The sequence below is a fragment of the Mustela nigripes genome, chromosome 9, assembly GCF_022355385.1.
Source record: "Mustela nigripes isolate SB6536 chromosome 9, MUSNIG.SB6536, whole genome shotgun sequence".
Lineage (NCBI taxonomy): Eukaryota > Metazoa > Chordata > Mammalia > Carnivora > Mustelidae > Mustela > Mustela nigripes.
Genome location: NC_081565.1, coordinates 89,877,140 through 89,896,559, shown reverse-complemented (window position 1 = coordinate 89,896,559; position 19,420 = coordinate 89,877,140).

Here is a 19,420-nt window from a genome sequence, read left to right as displayed (position 1 = left end):
TGCAAAGAAACATGCATATACATCTTCATTTCACACAAAAATGAACTAAGAATTTTATCATAGATCTAAACATAAAAGAGAAAGCTTTGAAACTTTTTAAGAAGAAAACAGAGTAGAAATCTTTGTGCCTTTATGTTAGGCAAGTAGTTTTCAGCTATGACACCAAAAAACAATCCATAACAGAATAAATAAGATCAATTTCATTTGTTAAAGTCAGTAATATTTACCTTTAAAGACGCCATTAAACGGTTCAAAAGTAGGCCAGAGGCTGGAAGAAAACTTTTGAGAATCACATGTCTGATTAAAGATTCCTATCTGCAGTACATAAAGGCTCTTTAAACTCCACAGTAAGAAAACAGACATCCAATTTTAAAAGATCTGAACACACACCTAACCAGAAAAGATATATGGATGGCAAATAAGCTCAGGAAAAGGGCCAGCATCACTCATTATTAGGAAAACCAACTAATACCTCAATGGGCTATTCACTACACCTTTACAGAAAGCTCAAAATCCAAAAGAGAAACACGTGATACTGAACACTGGCAAGAATGCAGAGTGATCTAAAATGTAGGGAAATGCAGAATGATATAGTCACTTTTAAAGTTTGGAAATTTTTCATAAACTTACTGTATAACCAAACAATTAAACTCCTAGGTGTCTACTCAAGCAAGCTGAGGTTTATGTGAGTACAAACCCCTACTTGCAGGTTGATAGCACAGCAGCTTCATTTTCAATCGCTAATAACTGGAGGGGGAGTACAGGACAGGAGAAGGGCTAAAACACAGTGTGGTAATGCATGTGATTAAAAGATCAAGGTATTCATCACACCAGCCACAGAAGGCTCTATGTTGTAGGATTCCAGTCATATGATATTTGGTAAAAGGAAAGCATATTACTCATTGCCATTAGTTCAGGAAAGAGAGGGTGATCGAAAGTCAATTTTAAAGCCCAGCTGGATGTGACGGGGTATCAGAATGGAAATCCGACCATGACTGATGAAGCAGGCTCTGTTACAGGTATACACACAATTTGTTCCAAAGGAGGGGCTGGGGGAAGAAACTTTTGGAAAGTAGTGCTTTCACTGGAAAGTCTATGTCTGAAGACAAAAGGAACTGTGCATAAGCAATCTACTCTGGTTGGTGAATATTATTTCTTGGAAATGCAAAGGACCGAGACTAAAACAATTTTTAAAATAACAAATTTGGAGAACTCTCATTTCCTAATTTTAAGTTACTGCAAAACTATAAAAAATCAAGAGACTGTGATACTAGCCTAAGGATAGACATATAGAACAGGGAATTAGAGCTTAGAATCCAGAAATAGGGGCACCTGGGTGACTCAGGCAGTTAGGTGGCTGTGACCATTGGCTCAGGTCACGATCCCATGTGCTGGGGCTGAGTCCTGCATCAGGACCCCTGCTCAGCGGGCAGTCTGCTTCTCCTTCTACCTGTCCCCACTGCTTGTGCTCTCTCTCTCTCTCTCTCATGTTCTCCCTCCTTTTCAAGTGAATAGAATCTTACAAAAAAAAAAAAAAAAGAATCTAGAAATAAACTCATATATCTATGACCAATTGACTTTTGCAAAGGTGCCAAGAGCCTCAATGGGATATCATAGTCTTTTCAGCAAAAGTCACTAAACAACTAGACCTACAAATGCAAAAGCATAAAATTAGACCTTACGTCACACCATGTGTAAATTCCAAATAGACTAACACCTAAATGTAAGAGCTAAATGTATAAAACTACTAGCGAGAAACAGAGGTATAATTCTTTCTGACCTTGGGTCGAAGAAATGCAAACAGTTATAAGAGATATTATGGCAATTACATGCCAACAAATTAGGCAACCTGGAAGAAATGGATGCATTCCTGGAAACATATAAACTACCAAAACTGAAATGTAAGAACAGACCCATAATCAGCAAGGAAATTGAAGCAGTCATCAGAAATCTCCAAACAGATAAGGGTCCAGGGCCAGATGGTCTCCCAGCAGAATTCTACCAAACATTTAAAGGACAGTTAATACCTATTCTTCTGAAGCGGTTTCAAAAATAGAAATGGAAGGAAACTTCCAAACTCATTATATGAAACCAGCATTTCCTTGATCCCCAACCCAGGCAAAGACCCCATCAAAAAAGAGAACTACAGACCAATATCCTTGATGAACACAGATGGGAAAATTCTCACCAAAATACTAGCCAATAGGATTCAATAGTACATTAAAAGGATTATTCACCACGACCAAGTGGGATTTATTCCTGGGCTGCAAGTTTGGTTCAACATCCGCACATCAATCAATGTGATACAATACATTAATAAAAGAAATAATATGATACTCTCAATAAATGCTGAAAAAGCATTTGACAAAGTACAGCATCTTTTCTTGATCAAAACTCTCCACCGTGTAGGGACAGAGGGTACACACCTCAATATCATCAAACCGTTCTATGAAAAACCCACAGCGAATACCATTCTCAATGGGGAAAAACTGAGGCAAGATTTCTTCTTTACAACACCATAAGCCCACGTATAGATAAAATTAATTGCATTTCATTAGAATTGTTATTATTTCTTCCACAAGACGCCGTAAAGAAAAAGAAAAGATCTAGAGCATCCATGTTTCCAAATGGAGCCCATCCAGCAGCCACAGGCAGGCCCATGTGGCTCACGCCTTCCTGGGACCTGAGCTGTTTTTCTAAACTCCCTTCCTGGGTGTTGCTAAGCTTATTAGGAGGGCAAGGCTCTTACCGTTTGTTCCCCAAAACCTAAGAAATGTCTTAAACAGACAAAATGCCCGGGAGACCCAACTGTGGCCAGCGTGAGAAGACAGCGGACGTGAACCCCAGTGACTGCGGGTGGGTACACATGACTGAATCACTCTGGGCGCGCCTCGTCCTTTGTCACTCAGCAATAACAAATGCCACCAGCTTCGTTGAATTCATGTGAGAGCCTAAGGGGTTTGCATGACATCACATGTGTGATAGATTCACATGTCAAAGGATTACATTGGTGGGCTTACCTGAATCCAGATCTATGTCCGTAACGTGGCAGTCCCTTCTCGAAGATCACCAAATCCTTTGTTGCTTGCTCTGTTTAGAGGCAGCGTCTAATCCCCACCCCTGTCATCTGGGTGGGCTCTGTGACGGCTCTGGCCAACAGCATACAGTGGAAATGACACCCTGGCAGTTTCCAGGCTGAGGCCCAAAGGGATGGACAACTTCAACTTTCTGTTTCCAGAAGCATGTGTGTTTGGACCATAGCCGCCATGCTGTGAGGAAGCCCAAGCAGCCAAGGCCGCCGGCTGGTGGCCATGGATGAGCGCCCAGACCAGGACCGTACTGACTCTGCCTGCCAGGGGGATGGACCTTCCTAAAGGCCCCACTGGGCCCAAGCCTCCCTGTGGAGCCTGTTTAAGATTCTCTCTTTCCCTATCCTCTGTTCCTCTCCCCTGCTCATGCTCTCTCTCTTTCTCAAAATAAATACATAAAATCTTTAAAAAGTGATTCTGTGTCTGCTGGCATTTCACTGACACACACACACACGTCATCTCATTGAGCGAACTTGGCCACACGCTTCCCTTTCTGGGCCTTGGATTCTTCCTCTATGGGTTTCTCTCATTTTAGAAGCAAAATGTTATTTGAAATTATAAAAGAAATGTATAAATTCTGAGGAAAACATAAAGCAAGTGAGGTCACATCAGCAGCTGTTCTTAGTATAAACTAACCTCATAGAATCTATCGATTCCTACGCTTGTTTCTAAGTTTACATTCCCTTGGGTCTTTCTATGTAAGCGTATATTTGCAGTGCATGGGGAGAGCTGGTCAGTGACGAATTCCAGGGGCTGTTTCCCAGGATAATGAAACTGTCATTTGTGGATGGAAGCTGAGAAAGAGATTAAGCAGGGATTTTCAGGGTCATTCTATTTTTCTTCTGCTGAGGCTGAATCTCATTTCTAATGCATCCTGCAGCTTTCAATGTGGCTATGGATTGCACAGAGCAATGTCAGATTGTAGCGTCTGCGTTGGGACTCTTGCATGGGACATTCTGGAACCATCTGTGGAAGCCACCTCTGGACCAGTGTGTCTTCACAAGGCATGCCTCTTTCATGCATATGATTACTTCCTCTTCTGAGATGACTCTGAGTGTTTTCATGACAGACTCATAAAAATAGCAGGGACCCGAGGCAGAACTGAACGGGCAAGCGGCCAGCCCCCCGCTGACAGTGACGTTTTGTCGAGTCCAGATGGTGCGCTGATTTTTCTCTCTGGCCCGGAGCACCGTGCCTGGCAGTGCCTGAAGCTGCCCACCTGCTTCCTAACCTCGGACACAGAGGATCCCGACGCCGACTGTGATGGGGCGGACGGAGCCCAGTGTGAAAGCCGTAGAGGGCGGCCTTCAGCTCCAGACAGACGTTCTGAGCTCCTGCTATGTGCAGGCAAATCATTGCTCACATCAAAATGTGCACACCTGGTGCCAGGCAGTCAGGAGTTCAGAGTCTGAAGAGGAAGAAGCAGGAGCCAAGACATGTTAAGAGGCAGAGATGAGAGGTTGAAGCAAAGCCCAGATGGTCCATGAGATACTTGCGTAGAGTGGCAGTGGAGGGCTGTCTTTTTGGCAAGCCAACTTTGACCTGAGTCTCTATGCTGCTTCTTGACCTGGTTTCTTTACCTTTAATTTAGAGTGGTCTGGATTAAAGGTAATTTAATTTGCAACATGCCTCCCGCTTCCTCAATTCAAACAGACGTCATTACCTTCCGATCACTGTGGGCGTCTTCAGCTGGAGGTTGTCAGGGACGTCCCCCCCCATCCCTGCAACTGAGAAACACAGTTTACACCTCACACTAAAGAGTGAAGACTCTGGTCTTAGAAGGCCTGGCAGGTACACAGAGCCCTGCATCAGGTCCTGAACTCAACTGCCCGATTGTATCTGCTCAGAAAGAAGAAAGTATTCTTACCCAGAAGATGAGGGCATTGCATTCTGCTTTCCCACTAGAATAATAAATAGCACTCAAATCAGTTATGCAATTTATTAAAATGTACATTAAGCATAAGGGATAAAACAGAGTACATTTCCTTAAAAATTTTTGGCTGCCTCATTTTTGATGCTCATAGGAAGCTACGATATGCTAGATCATCGCATTAACTGCTGAGTTAGCCCACTACTGAATGATCCAGATCTTCCCTTCTTTTAGAACTGGTAGAGCAGAAAACAGGCATGCCATCCATTTGTTAAGGAAGCCTATATTGTTCCAGCAGCAATATACCGTGGGAATGTCTTTGTCTGACGGTGGGTCCCTCCCACGTGTAGTCTGACGAGAAGCCAGAAACAAGAGGACCAATGAAAACTAGGACACAAACAAACAAAAAACCAAAAACCTGCAGTATTCGGAGTCGGTTACATCTTCAGTTAAAGAAATAACTACATGACACTCCTCCTGCAGGACACTATGCTACAGGATTCATTTTCTTTGTACATATTTTGGCCGATCTAATCACAGCATAGGAAGTGTAGCAGGTGTCCACGCATACCTCCATCTGGGAGAAGGGTGAGCTTGGTGGTGTCTCCTCCTGGTCACCGATCTTTCTACTCTTGCCCAAGGGTGGCTGTCCTATGCACCGCTGCTGAGTTTCCATGACAGGTAAAGTCAAAGTTCATGACATGTTCTTACTCATGGTATTTTTAAAATTTACCTCTACAATTCCAACATTAATCTCTGTTGGGTTTGTTATTTCTCAGGATTAAAATAGAAGGAGTCTAAATTGCATAGGATTAAGAAGAGGACCTTTTGGGGACAGAAGATTGAATCCAGGAGTCCTCTGTGTAAACATGGCAGTCTGGACCCCTGGACCGACTCCGTGTCTTCTCCATCTGCTCAGAGAAAGAAATGCACCTGAAGACCATAAGAGCATGCCACCCTGGAGAGTATTGGGAGACAGAAGCCAGAGGGGAGGGCCGTGGTGTCTACCTTAGCTGAGAGGAATCTTGAGCCTTTGCTTGCAGAAGAGAGTCTGTAGAAAGCCAACTAGGGGCACCTGGATAAGCATCTGGCTCTTGTTTTTGGCTCAGGTCTCAAGGTTGTGAGATCAAGCCCTGCATGGGGCTCTGGACCCAGTTAGGAGTCTGCTTGAGATTCTGTCTCCCTCTGCCCCTCCCCCCACTCTCTCTCTAAAAAACAAATAAGTAAGTCTTCAAAAAAGACAAAGAAAGAAAAGAAGAGAAAAGAAAAGAAAGAAAGAAAGAAAGAAAGAAAACAAGCCAGCCAAATGTAACCTAGGGCCAAAGGAGCTCAGCCATGGGGACACTGGGGTCTGGAGGACCTCAGTTGACCACCAGACCATACAGAGTGGAGACACTTGGAGAAACAAAACAGAGCAAAATGATTTTTTTAAAAACTAGAATAAATCTCCAAGTGATAAGAACAGATTGAACTCGTGAAGCAAGAACATGTGATTCTAAAAGGAAACATTCAAAGAATAAAAATTAGTTTTTAACAACCTGGAAGTCTTTAAAAAAATCGAATTGAATGGTCACAGCTACAGTTCAAGAAATTTACCAGAAGTAAATTTACCAGAAATTAAGGCTGCAAGACACAGAGATGGAAATTATGAGAAAGGTAATTTACTGGATCCTTTTAAAGAGTCCACGTAGTCAATGTCTTATAAAGTTAAAATAACATGAAAGAAAAAAACAGAAAGACAAAAGTCATAGAAAAATTTCCATAACACAAGCATATGAATTTCCAAGTTTTCTGCTATCAAATGCGGAATAGAGAGCTTAGAAATGACACAAAGCCCCTACTGTAAAGATTTGGGAATGTTGGCAGTAATGCTAAGGTCATAAACTCTTCCAGAGAGGAGAAGAGCAGACGGTCACGTGGGTAACCGGCTGAGACTCTGAAGGGCGCAGGGCTTCTCAACAGCAACTCCAAAATCAACAGTTCAGAGAACCTCCTGTCGCTCATTGCTCCGCTCGGCCGTGGGTCCGTGGACAAAGACTTCGTGGTTCACCCGGAATATGTACCTGCCACTAGCCAAAGGTAGGTGCAGTGTGTTGATAGTGTCTCACGTCTCAGGTAGAGGGGCCTTGGGGAAACAACTGTTTTTGGATGGTTCTGGAGGGCTGGGGCAGAGAGAGAGAAGATGAGGGACACACACAGGCCTGGAGTCCAGCAAGATCTGCCCCTTCTCTCCCTGATACATGGACCCCCTTTCCCCAGTGGAGTCAACAGCCCAGGAGTCCTGGGGTCCACCTGGAGCCCCGTCTCATCCCACCACAGCCTGACTCGAGAGGAGCGGGCGGAGAGCACGAAGGGTCAGGCCCCCGGCTCCTGCAAAGAGGGGGTAAGTTCCCAAGCGAACGCGCCTGCCTGCCTTTCAGAACTAAGCCTTCAGCGGGGAGTCTTGTTTGGTGAGAAGCGGGGAGAGGGATTGCTTTCATCGCCTACACAAGACCTGGCCCGTGGTTCGCCCAGATGCCGCGAGGAGCAGCCACGGTCCGGCCCATCCCTCCACTGCTCTGCCTGGCTCCACTCTGCCCTGTGAGCCCAGCGGGGCCCCCCGGGGGCTGGGAGACTCTAGCCTTGTGTCCCCTCCACTCCCAGTGACTTGCTCCAGGGCCTCCCGTGTGGACCCCCGGGCAGGGCAGCCCCTCCTTCTGGGCACCGTGAGGAGTGACTCACCGGGGCCCGCTGTCCCCTGATCTGTAGCTGGATTACACTGGCAACAGCACCCTGGGCCCAGCCCTTCGGGGACCCTGAGGACGGACAGTTGCTAACGAGAGGGAGGGGGGGTCCCAGACCCGCCCATGACCTGACAGCATCACCAGCAGCAGCGCGGCCCCCACGTGTGCGGCGTCGGGAGACGGCCGTGTTGCACGCTTTGTTGGTGTCTTGCTCACCCGGTTCCACTCGTGCTCATCACAACACGGCCGTGTCGGCTGGATCATGTCCATCGCGGAAAAGAAGGATGCGCCAAAGCCACGCGGTTAGGAGGAGTTAGGGGCAGAGGCTGTGCTTCTTGCGGACTCCAGATGAGGTCCCCCAACCATGTGACGTTCGCAGGATGCCCTGAGGCCTCTGGAAGCCAGGAGCCTTGAGAACCCATTTCACAGAACTCACCATGAATCCACGTTCCCACCGGAGTCTGCCCGTGCGTGCGGACTTCGGGATGGGAGGAGCACTGGAGTGGCAGGGGACGAGAGAAGCATCGGTCAGCAGAGAACACAACTTGCACACGTGCGTGCTTCAAGCTGTGCGTCAGGCAGGGTCACCCCCTGGGATATGCACATACTTGTGCATGGTACTTGGTGAGACACAGGGAACTTATCACAGAAGGGACTTAGGAGCACCGGCCTGTGAGTCTCAGGAGGAGGGGAAGGACCCCTCGGACCCCAGCCAACTTTATCCAGAGAGGGACGGGACTGCACCCCCCGCTGCCGTGCCGGGTCTCTCCATCAGAGGACGGAGAGACTGACCTTCACACTCCTTCCTACTGATTAAGTCAGGCCCACCAAGGATGCTCTCACTTTGGATGAATTCACGGTCAGGGGCTGAGGGATTTTAATGACCCGGCCATGCCCTTCCCGGCAGCCCCAACATGACTGTTGGGTGGAATGATTTCAACGTGTGTGTCTGTCTCCGACGTCGCACCTTCAAGTTCTCCCTCGGAATAGCACTCCTAGGCCCTCTCCAGAACCACACCAGCCAGGTAATTCTGTATTTCGGCTGGTAATTCTGTATTTCAGGACACACCAAAAACCCATCCCACGACGTCCTTGGAGCTGCTGCACAACGAGCAGACAGACTGTGTCCGGCGGCACGGAGCAAAGGACCCCGAGCCGAATGATCGCTGGTTGCCCAGGTCCCAGCTGGACTGACCACTGGTGTCTGCTCTCTCCATATCGGATTCCTTTCAGGGCTGGACCCTGTAATTATCCGGTTGATACCCTCAGACCTGTGCTTATGAAGCAAGACCCACAGTCTCCATATAAGACAGTAGAGATTTCTAGGATTTACAGAGGGTGAGATTTTCAGATACTCATATGGAAGTTTAAATGACTTTCATCTCACTTCTTAAGGGAGCAGGGAAGAAGAAAACTGTTTCACCCATTTTTATCCGTAACGAGCCACCTTGCCTGTTTGTTTCAGAGAAAAAAATTCTCCTCCGTGGACACGCGTTTGCTTCCAGTAACCACCGCGTGTGGGAGTAAGGGCTTCACGGAGACAGACGTGCTCTTCAGATGTGATCCCAAGCATGGCCTCCGCTCAAGGTTCGTCTTTAGTCTTCATCATGGCAGCAGTTTTGCTCTGGGTGTAACGTCTCATGAGCGCTGAGTCACGCAGCCCAGTCCTAATACAGGCTGTCAGCCACCTGTCGGAACGCTACTACAGTTTTTTTTTCTACTGGCCAGCAGGTCACCTTTTAAAATTCCAGATGCGTGTTCTTCCAAATTCCATCGATGGTCAGAGCCTGCGGCCGTCCTCGGGGGACATCTCTGGGGGCTGCGTTTTCACGTGGGATTCTGGGCCGGCAGCTCCAGATCCCCAGGGCCCTTGGCTCTGAGAAACCCTGACGTCCTCTAGGTGTCCTGTTGGAAACAAGAGTCCCCAGACAGCGCTGTGACTGGACACAAAGACTAGATCAGCAGGAATGTGAATTCGCTTCCAGCTGCTTTGCTCATGACCTATTTGTGAGAAGTGCAGGGCGCCCACTAACCCTCAGGCACAGCGAGGAACTGAGGACACATCAGGGAAGGGCCTCTGTGTTCCCTGCACCCGCAGCCCTTCCCGGGGCATGTGGGAAGCCGATTTTCAAGCAAAAGATAAATTAATTACCACTTGCAAAAGGAGCTGCTCAGGAGAAGCTGATGGCGTAGGTGGGGTCCTGGGGCTGGCCCCAGTGAGGACAGGAGCGCTCACAGTGTGCGAGGGCGCTGGCTGGCTCGAAGCTGGCACGCGGTGCCCTTGCAGAAGGACAAATGGGTGCCAACGCCCCAGGGGAAGAGAAAGGCTTCAGAGCTGGTCTTGCTGGGAACTGAGGCAGCAGGGCTGCATGACTCGGGCAGGGGTGGGGCGTGTGGATGGAGAGCCAGCCAGGGGCACCGCTAAGGGGGGGGGGGGGCGGGGGCAGGAGGCACAGGCCCTGTGGGGACACAGAGTCACAGCCCAGTCAGCCCAAGCTATCGGGATGGGGTGGGGAGGGGGTGTCCCAGACAAGGGCTCACTCAACCGGACATGTTTGCCGAAAGCTGCACACTGCGGTGTGTCGAAACGTGGAGTCGAGCCCTTGTGACACTGGACCCGCTGCAGGACGCCGACCCCGCAGCACCTGTGGGGGGACCTGTCCGCCAGGCCGCGCAGCTGAGGAGCCTCCCATCCCCGCGTCAGCCTCCAGCCTGACGGGCCGGCATCCAGCTGGGCCCTTTCACGCCTGACGGTTGGTCAGACACGTTCCCACTGTCTCTTCCTGGGAACCCGCCTCACGTGAGAAGCCTCTCCGTGGAAAAAAACCCAATGCCCGAAAGCTTGATGGGGAAAACTGGCCAGCATCCCCGACCGCCTCCCCAGAGAACACACCTTGATGGAAAACACACCCAACCAGAAGCAGAGGAAGCGTCCACCGACGGGAAGACGGTAAGGACCTTCCCGGACGCAGTCTCCGCGGTCTTGAGCAGTGAACATGGCCCTGGGGCCTTGGGTTCTGGGCCGGAGGGCCGTGGTTTCAGGCGCTCCCTCAGGAGGAAGGCGTGGCGGGGCGCTGGGGCTGAGCACTGCACGGGCGGCCCGTGGGGAAGGCGCCCTCTCTCCGTGCGTTTCTTCATCGTTTTCCATCTTCGCGCAGTTCAGGATCTTCTTACCTCTGACTGATCTTCAAAATAAAGTTACAGCCCAGAAAAGTTGCTTTCTGTGCCCAGAAATCTACGCAACACAGACTCAAAGTCCGAGAAGTTCCCCCCTCTTGGTCCCGCGCTGGGCCGGCCGGGCAGAGCAGAACGTCTGTGTCCGCGCAGACCTTGCGGAAACCCAGCGTGGTTCCCTGCAGGGTGCTGCCTCGCGCAAGCTGGTCCTTGCCGGAAACTCTAAGGCCATACTCTAGCCCGCAGAGAGCATTCCTCTAGTGGCATTTGTGGGCAAGTGACATTAGATTCCCCCCAGACGGCCATCCAGAAAGTGGTCTAATTCCTCAAGAGCCCTGATGTCAAAATGTGGTTAAATGACTTAGTCACGATTTGGAGGAATTCTGTGCACTCAACACGCAGACACTCCCCAGGGGTGTTTGGTGGGGGTCACACAGGCCCCACAGAGAATGCTCTAGCAGGATGTCGAAAGGAGAAATAATCAACCTTTTGGCGCTCCCCAAGTTTGAGCAAATCATTTTCAGTCATATGTTTAAGAATAACTTTTGAGGTCCCACCTAAAGCTGAAGACATGTTCACCACCTCCCAGGGCCTGCTGGCCTTCCTTCTCCTGGAGACTGTGGGGCAGGGCGGACGTGGACACGAACCACGACGTGAGACACGGGACCATTCCAAGCAGCAAGCCTACCCCTGGATGGGGTGGAGGTCTTGCCCACAGAGGGGATGCTCAGCCCCCTGAGAACCTTCCGGAAGGGGTCCTCCTGGAGGCTGGTTTTCGAAGGGCTCTCCAGTGGTTGAGGGAAGCAAGTGCCTCCGCTAGAACTTGAAGGTCAACCTTTCTTCTTCATGCCTTTGGGGGACGTGGTGTCTCTGCAGCAGGAGGGCCGTTCCTCAGAAGATGCTGAAGAGGATCCAGACCCAGACGGGAAGAAGGTGTGGAACCCCTGATGGGTAGCACAGCAGGGCTGCAGGCTGGGAGGGAGGGGGAGGAGGAGGGGGGGCAGCAAGCCCTGAGCAATGCCGGAGAACAGGCCTCCCAGAAAGAGAGCCGCCAGCATCCCAGCATCGCGGTGCTTTCGTTGCTCTGGAGGGAGCTCAGTGCCCCCCCAGCTCCCCCATGGGCTAGGGTTAATGAGCTAACCCGAAGTCAGGCCCTGCCCTTAGTCTTGCTGACTCTTTCTTAAAACCCTCTGCAAAAGCCATCGGCTAAATTTGGTAAAGCCCTTGGCGGGGCAGTGCAAAAAAACAAAACAAAACAAAACAAAAAAACAACCGAGAACCTAATTTAAAAATTTTCCTTCTATCCTTTGAAAAACTATAGAAAAGTAATGTTGCACACATGCTCAATTTCTGATTTTCCCCATTGCTGATACAAGGTCTTATGTTACCATGGCAACCAAGAGCTTTATACATGTTTTCCTAACCTCTGATATTTTCTAGAACCTATCTGCATTTGGGTGCTTTTTAAAATAATTTCGACCTAACACGAGTAACGCAGTTCTGCTGGTTGCGTGTGTGTGTGTGTGTGTGTGTGTGTGTGTGTGTGTGTGTACTGGAAGGCGCAATGGGTCCCTTTGTTTCTCAGTGTGGGATGTTTGTAACTAATCCTGCCATTTAATGTGTGCATTCACGGGGCGTGCGTCAGACTGCTCCGCGTCAGTCAGACCACTGCCTGGCTTCTCGTCTCCCCTCCGAACTGCGGGCTGATCACTAAAGCGATAGATCCTCCAGGCGCTCCTGAGAACCAACTGGGGTTCTCCAACTAGCTGGGCGAATTAATACTTACAGAAACAGTAAAACAAAAGAAAAGGGCTTTAAATGAAATGTATAGTCCTATAAAATTTTATTAAGAGATAGTAAAGCTGAAAATAATGAGCAAAATGTCTAAATTAAGTAAATAGTCATGAAAAAAATAAAATAAATCCCAGGAAAACAAAAAGACGACGCTGGGCATAGAAATGAAAAGCTCTGACAGAAAAGCAACAGGGGGAAAAGTTGCTTCTTTGAAAATATGCACAAAATCTGGGTGGTTGGATGCCCATGTCCCCACGAAGTTCCCTTTCCCTTGGTTGCTTCATGGCCCCTTCCATTTAAATTATATCTCAGACTATTTATCCTTAATGAAATATAATTATTAATCGTTGAATTCTGTTCACTCGGATGAATTTGGTAAACCTCCGCTTTGCATTTCTAGTCCCTTCCATGGTCTTGACTGTCACAGCGCCGTTGAACGGAATTCTCACTTTAAGATGTTTCTAAATCCGAGCAACGAGCTGGGATAACTTGCTCCTGCATTTGCTGGATGGAACGGATCGGTGCCCCCGTCGGAGGGGCAGCACGCACTGTCCCCTGTAGACCGGTGAGCCTGGACACAGGCAGTTAAGGAGCAGCTAAGCTTTTCTGATGGTGGAAGCCAAACTCCACCTTATGCTCCTGCCATGCATTTCGTAGACCAGCGAGGTGTCACACGGCCACCAGGCTCCCTGTCGGTGGGGCCAGTGACTGGACATGGGAAGAACGTACATAGTCTGGATGCTCTTTTATAGCTTTTTCCTTACTGACCATATGCTGTAAGTCAAATAGCTGTAGATTTGATCGGAGTTGTAGTGTAGTGTAGACACTTTAGTTTTGCATTAAGTATTGTGTTTTGCAGTAATCATATAGCAATGAGCTAAACATGTTTACTTGAAAATAATACACAGTGATTCTACTTTTCAAGAAGATGGATGATGAGTGTCGCTTTGCACAGACTCCTGGCATTGACCATGCCTGGGGACCACAGAGGCCCCATGGAAAGGAGCAGGGGCGACTCGGAAATCAGAAGGTTAGCTGCTATGGCAGGAAGACTATGCTTGAAAGAGACCACTGCACACATCTTCAGAAAAAGGAGTGTACGTGGCATGCTGTGAAGGAAGACTTGGTGGAGGCTGAATAACTATTTCACTCCGAATTTCAAGTTTTCCTGGCATGTGTAGGAGGTGAGGCTAGAGCGATGCCTGTTTGGCTTCAGTCCGCGGAAGACGACGGCTGATAATGAAGCGATGCCAGATTTCTCCCCGTGCGCTGACTGCGTCCAGCAGAAAGCTGTTTACTGCGAATACTGATGTCATCTTTTCATCTAATCAAGGCAGGGGTTTGGAAGTTGACTGTGTGGAAAGTGAAGCGTTTGCTATTACATGAGTGTTCCCGGATTTGGGTTGAAGAGTGGGCCATGAGGTAAGACCATTTGTATTTGTGATAATAATAAGGAAAGACTTGGTGGTGACCAGTTTTGTGGTAAAAATGATGTTTCTCAAGTTAAAAAAACTCGTGAGCAGAAGTATACTAGAATCTGATTGCAGGGCACATAGAAGTCATAATTTGGGAATAAAAGTAGTTCACAAAATTTACAAATATTTCATACACACACAGCGGAGTAAAGGGACTACAGAGGACTGGGGCGCCCAGTCAGTTGCGGGTCTAACTCTTGTTCTCGGCTCAGATCATGATCTCAGGGTCCTGGACGGAGCCCCGTGCGGGCTCTGTGCTCCGTGCGGAGCCCCCGGAGACTCTCTCTCCCCACCCTCTGCCCCATGTGCGCTCTCTCTCTCTCAAATAAATTATTATTTTTTTTTAATTGCAAGGGATTTATTTAAATTTTTAAAATAGCTCAACAAAGTATACTTCATGCCTCTTCCTTCTTAGATCCCATTTTCGATGCTGGGACATGTGAAGTAACCACTGTTACAAGGAACCCATGTGATCAACAATGATACTGAAATTTTATGAGTCACGGAATTTCGCTTTGCAGTTTATTCTGAATAAACGAGAAGTCTTAGAAACATGGGAATATCTAGGAAAATGCTGAATGGAAAGAGATGACAATTTTGCAGCCTTTACATTTGGCAAAACGGTCCCCAAATTACAGAGACTGATTATTTGACAAGCTTCGTCTAGTTAAAACATAAATTCTGAGGGAAAAAGGCTGGACCCGTGAAAACATTTTGGCCAAAATACTTACAATTTCTATATACAAAAAAATTAAAATTGAAAATAGCTTCCATTAAAAAAAAGAAAAGAAAATAGCTTCCATCAAGTTCTACAGTTTCAAGTACTTCAGGTCTATAGAAGTATTTTCACAATGAAAAATATGATGTTCAGAGGAGGTTTGAATTTATTAATCATAAAATACAACTTGGAAGAAGACTGGAAATTTTTTAACTCAGGGCTCAAACTCATGACCCTGAGATCAAGACCTGAGCTGAGACCAAGAGTCAGATGCTTAATGACTGAGCCACCCAGGAGCTCCGAGACTGGGAATTTTTTAATTAAAAATAATAAGACCATATATTTAAAGAAAAGTTACTCCAAAAATTATATTAGAAGAATTAACAATCAAGAAACTGAAATATCTAACTACCAAGAATATTTATTCCTGCGATTTTAATGTTGGAGATTGATTTCCAAGAAGTATTTTTCTTCCTAAATTTGCTTTAGCAATTGTGATTTTTTAAGAAAAAAAATTATTTTTAAAGACTTTATAACCAATTACCCTACTAAAAAATAAGAAGATTTTAAAATTTTTTCTCATGTATCTATCATGTTGATGATTTATTATATTTTTTATCTATCACTGACTTTTGAGTATGAATGAAACATTCCAACCTCTGTGATAATTTGTAGTCACAGATGCTCTGGGGGATTAATGTGATATCACACTGTACATCAAGTTCCTTGGGGGGAAAACAAATCTATTGAGAAATTGTTGGTATTATTAATGGATAGATTTGGCAACTGGAACTAGCACACTGTTAGTGTATCTATAAATTATAAAAATAAAATGAATCCATCATATTCATGTTTGCAAAGATGTTTGATTTGTAGGCTCTGTGTTTGGCTCAACTGCAAAAAAACTGCAAAAAAAACCCCTCATGCCTGTTCCCCCAACCGTGTACCTTCGGGCCGGCTGGGCGCCCTCACAGGAACCGCACTCCAGAACTGATGACATGAGGAGCTCTTCTCTTCATATCCCAAGTTTTGGAACCCTCATCCTGAGCAAGAACACTCCAGAACAAGCTAATGGGAATTCTGTTGTTTGAAAATGTTCCTACCTGGGTGGTAGACTTTGTGTTGCTGTCAACCCAGCACGTCTGATTCTGACCCCCTGTGTCCTGGGGCGTGGAGTAGTGAGCATCGATACCACGTAAAGCCTCCTTTACCTACTGAAGAAAAAAGGAAGGGGAAGGTAAGAGAACGAAGCCGTATTGGCACACTGGACATGACAAGAAGAAGACTGAAGAAGTAAGACAAGTGTGGGAAGATCATGTCCAGCGAGGGACCCGTCAGGAAACTGCTGATGGGGGTAGAAGTGTACGGCCTGCCTTCAAGCTTTTGAAATGTCATTGTAACAGCTAATTAAGCCTTACATCAAGAGTTGATCCAACTGGAACCGATGGGTAGAATCAGATAAATACTAAATATCAAAATTTTTAAAAATTAAATATTAGACCAGTTTCAAAAAAGAATGAGTCTCCTATTAAGCAGTGCCAGAAAAGTTGCATAAGTACCAGATCTTGTGAAGAAAGATTCTTTCATCGGCGTAGGAGGACAAGGAGATGACCTCGACGTTCCTTCCAATGCTGACATTCGGTGTTTCACATTCTTCTCTCAACAGGACGCCATTAAAAATAGGAAAATAACGCTTCCTCCTCTTTACTTCTCCTATACAACTTAAGAGACACATCTTTCACCTAATTGCTTCATGGGCTCATCAGTGTTACACCCCAAGGAGGAAGTCGGCTTGGGAGAGAACACCAAGGGTGTGGCCAAGTGTTGGACAACGAGATTAGAGATTTAGTATGAAGGTGACCGCAGCCCGAGAGCCGGGAGTAGAGATGGGAGATGGGCCGTGGAAACACTACCAGCTGCAATGGAAGGAAACAGAGAACAGGTATTCAAAGCTTGTAAGGGCCGCCGCTCCCACAATGGCCCCGCCTCCACCTCACTTGCGAAGGGCAGAATCAATGCCCAGTGGAGCCATGAGGGTGGGGCACGATAGCAGAGCCCTGGGGGTGCACCCCCCCAACAGAGAGACATGGCAAAGAACCATAGCATGGGCAGTGGTCCCCTGAGCTGTGGGCATGGTGTCGTCATTCCAGTGAGTCCAGAAGTAGGACTTCCACCCCAAGATGTCTGAAAGGTTTGACTACCAGTCCAGTGGGCCTGTAGGGCACAGTATGGAGCCAAACAGGATCGGTATTGAGCCTTAAGATCTCATAGGGTTTGGGGCACCCGGGTGGCTCAGTGGGTTAAGCCTCTGCCTTCAGCTCAGGTCATGATCTCTGGGTCCTGGGATCGAGCCTGCTCAGTGGAGAGTTTGCTTCTCCCTCTGCCCCTCCCCCTGCCAATGCTCTCTTTCTCGCTCTCTCTTTCTCTTTCTCAAATAAATAAAATATTAAGAAAAATTCTCATAAAGTTTGCTATGCTAGGTTTTAGACTTATTTATGATCTTTTCTTCTTTCATATTTCTCCCTTTTGGAATGGAACTACCTATTCTATATCTATTCTACTATTTAAAAACATCAAACAAAATGTTTGATTTCACTAGTTCCTAGCTGGAGGGGAATAGTGCCTCAGGGTGAGTCATACTGACTCTCACCCACACTTGATTTACACGATCTCTAGATGAGACTTTGGACTTTAGAGTAGATGCTGAAATGAGTTAGGACTTTTGGAGTTGTTTGAATGAATTGACTTTGCATACGAAAAGGACATACATTTGGGGGAACCAGGGGCAGAATGTTTTGGACTGAATGTGTATGTTCCCCCCAAGTCCCCATGCTATGCTCTAACCCCCATTTGATGGTATTAGGGGGTGGGAGCCTTGAGAAGTAATATGGACTAGATGAGGTTACGAGCCTGGAGCTCACACCAATGGGACCAGTGCCCTCTCTGAGTCCAAGAGGGACGGGCTCCTGTCTCTGCTCTCCAGCACGGGAGAACACGATGAGAAACGCACTGTGCCCCTGGAGGAGGGCCCTCACCAGATGTGAACCACGCTGAAGCCCTCATCTCGAACCTCCAGCCTCCATAACACCGAGAAATAAAGGTTCATTGTTTTTAAGCCACTCGGTCTATGGTATTTTTTGCAGCCGAAAAGGACTGGAACCTTTGTGCACCAACATTAGAATAACAAAGAAATGTGCGTTTGTCTCTATGTTGATTTTTCTCAGAGAACGTTATATTTTATATGCTTTCATGTTGCTTACAAGCATCGTCTCCTTTTAACGTGAATGTCTCCCTCCAACACTTCTTGTAAGACAAGTTCAGTCATGATGACTTCCTCAGCTTTTATAGTATTTTGTAGTATATATATATATATACTATATATATACTATATATAATATATATATATATTTTATATATAGTATAGTATTTTATAGTATTTTGGTTTGGGAATTTTTTTTTATCGACACTGAAATACATCATTCTCATCCCTTCTGGTTAATGAAGTTTCTGCTGAGAAATTTACTGATGATCTTATTGTATCTCATGAACTACTTTTCTTTTTTTTTTAAGATTTTATTTATTTATTTGTCAGAGAGAGAGAGAGTGAGAGCAAGCACAGGCAGACAGAGTGGAAGGCAGAGGCAGAGGGAGAAGCAGGCTCCCTGCTGAGCAAGGAGCCCGATGCGGGACTCGATCCCAGGACGCTGGGATCATGACCTGAGCCGAAGGCAGCTGCTAACCAACTGAGCCACCCAGGAGTCCCAACTTTTCTTTTTTTAAAGATGTATTTATTTGGCAGGGAAAGTCAGAGGGAGAGGAAGAATTTCAAGCAGAAGCCCCACTGAGCGCGGAGCCCGACATGGGGCTCGGTCTCTTGACACCGGGCTCATGACCTGAGCTGAAATCAGGAGTTGACGCTGAACCAACGGAGCCAGCCAGGTGCCCCTTGAACTGCTTTTCACTCGCTGTGAAGAGTCTCTCTTGGTAACTTTTGACAGTTTGATTATGACGTGTCTTGGCGTGGGACTCTGAGTTCTCCTAGTTGGAGGACCTTGTCCTTCTTAGGTGTGTACATCCATTTCACTCCATAAATTTCAGAAGATTACGGCCACTATTTCTTCAAATAGTTTCTCCACCCCCCCCCCCGCTTTTCTTTTCTCCTCTCCCGCTGGGGTTTCCATAAAGTACTGCTGATCTTTTCAACGGTGTTCCAGAAGGCTAGCAGGCCTTCTGCACCTTTTTATTTCTTCGTTTCTCAGATTTGATTATTTCAGGCGACCTGTCTTCAAGCTTCCTGATTGTTTCTTCTTCTGATCCAGTCTGCCGATGTATCTCTCTGGTGAGTTTTTCAGTTCGGTTATTATATTCTCTAATTCTTGATTTCCTTTTAATAATTTCTGTCCTTTTGATATCCTCTTGTTGTTTGTACATTGTTTTCATGATTCCATTTAATTATCTGCCTGTATTCTCTCTCTCTCTCTCTCTTTTTAGCTCATCGATCATCTTTAAGAGTTCCTTATCAGGTAGTGAATGTATCTCCAGTTTTTAAAAACCAGTTTCTGGAGATTTATTTTGTT